The sequence below is a fragment of the Rattus norvegicus genome, chromosome 17, assembly GCF_036323735.1.
Source record: "Rattus norvegicus strain BN/NHsdMcwi chromosome 17, GRCr8, whole genome shotgun sequence".
Taxonomy (NCBI): Eukaryota; Metazoa; Chordata; class Mammalia; order Rodentia; family Muridae; genus Rattus; species Rattus norvegicus.
Window position 1 is genome coordinate 39808134 of NC_086035.1, and position 1722 is coordinate 39809855.

Consider the following 1722-nt stretch of genomic DNA (forward strand, 5'->3'; position numbering starts at 1 on the left):
ATTTCTTGCATATAAAATTAGAATGACAAACCCAACTTTAAAGGAGAACTGTGATAATTGAGAAGATAGACATGTTTTGGCTTTCAGCACTTAGCATATCAATTTCTGCAACCCTGCATGTGACCTCTGAGAACTTTGACTTTCCATATCAGAAAACACAGTAGTCCACTCTTAAGCAAACCATTTACTCAGAGCTGTGGTGAAACCTCTCTGACCTACTCTATGAAGGCACTAAATCATAGCCTGCTCTCCCTGAATTCAACCACATATTTTACTTCTGTTTGCCAGAAAAATTCTCTTTAAAAGGTTGCCCTTTAAAAGGCATAGACTTATTTGTGTCCTTAAAATTCTTGGACTTCCATCAGCTGGAATCTTTTGAGATTCACTCCTTCCCACCCACACATCTTCCTTTAAACTTTTCATTTTCATCCTTCCTCCATGACACCTCTGGCTGTGTTCCTGGAAGAATACTCATGGTCATCCAGCTAACTTACATATGGAGTAGTAAGCCTAAGTCAATCCAGAGGACACCAGGCTGAACTTCAGTACAGAAAGTCCCTACAACTATCACCAAGAATGTTCATCACGCCACCTGTGCTTGGTTCCTTTAGGAGGCAGTGGGCAAGTGGCCAAGTTTCAAGATTCATTATTAGACAACTGGCCACATTCTGCTCCACCAACTTAGAGAACTTTCTCAGGTCCCTGCAAGTCATTCTGAGTAAGTAATGGAGTATTTTCAAGCTACTTCCTCAAGTCCTCCCCAAAGGGGAAAAAAATCAAAATTGTATCATCTTCACATCAACTCGAATCTTCAAATATCTACAGTCTAGGAAGCTGTTTTGGTGTGTGTGATCACACATGAATGCACTTCTGACAAAGTGGAGAAGGAAACGGAGTTCTCAAACATCTTGTTCCAGTGATTTATTTCCAACACCCGATTTAACACATCAGAAATGGGAAATGAGAAAATTAAGAAATCTGAGTGAAATAGAACTAAACGGAACCATAGAATCTGGTGTTACTCTGTGGCTGTCTGCCAAGACTTTCTCACGTCACAAATCTGTGTTCACGGCAGCGCGGAAGTACTGCTGTACTATCCGGAAAGTCTAGGGGGAACGTGGCTCTGTTGGCTTTATACAGCATCCCATAGTTAGCACTGTAGAGTTGGCCTGCCATTTGCTTTCTCTTTCACCTTGAACATTCTGGAAAAGTGCTTGTGTTTTCTGCGATTTGTTCCTGCAACAAGAATCATTCTGGGTAGTAGAAAGCAATGCTGCAGGCAAAATTTTACTCTGAAATAATAGTGGCTGTCTTTGGGTGGGCTACGCTGAAAGGCCTGGGCTCTTCTGCCTTCTCATTAATATTAAGAACAGTAAACTAGGGGTTGGGGATTTAGCTCAGTGGTAGAGCACTTGCCTAGGAAGCACAAGGCCCTGGGTTCGATCCCCAGCTCCAAAAAAAAAAAAAAAAAAAGAACCAAAAAAAAAAAAAAGAACAGTAAACTAGGTTCTCAAAATGACAATAGCTCTTTTCAGTAACTTGTATAAGAAGGATCCTATTACATATATATGCTAATACCTGGAGTATAGAATATGTATCATGTGTTTAAATATGAGCTAATTTTATTGTAATATATAATCACACACGTGTGTATATATGCATATATTGTGTGTCTAGAGATGAGATCTCACTTTCTAGACTAGACTGGCCTTGAGCTTTCTA

General features: G+C 40.0%; 1 non-coding gene across 1 annotated transcript; it reads left to right on the top strand.

The window, feature by feature from the left end:
- The first annotated feature begins 1384 nt into the window (after positions 1-1384).
- Trnap-agg58 (transfer RNA proline (anticodon AGG) 58) lies at positions 1385-1457 on the top strand. Its single transcript has one exon. It is a non-coding gene; the product is annotated as a tRNA-Pro (tRNA).
- Positions 1458-1722: the final 265 nt, after the last annotated feature.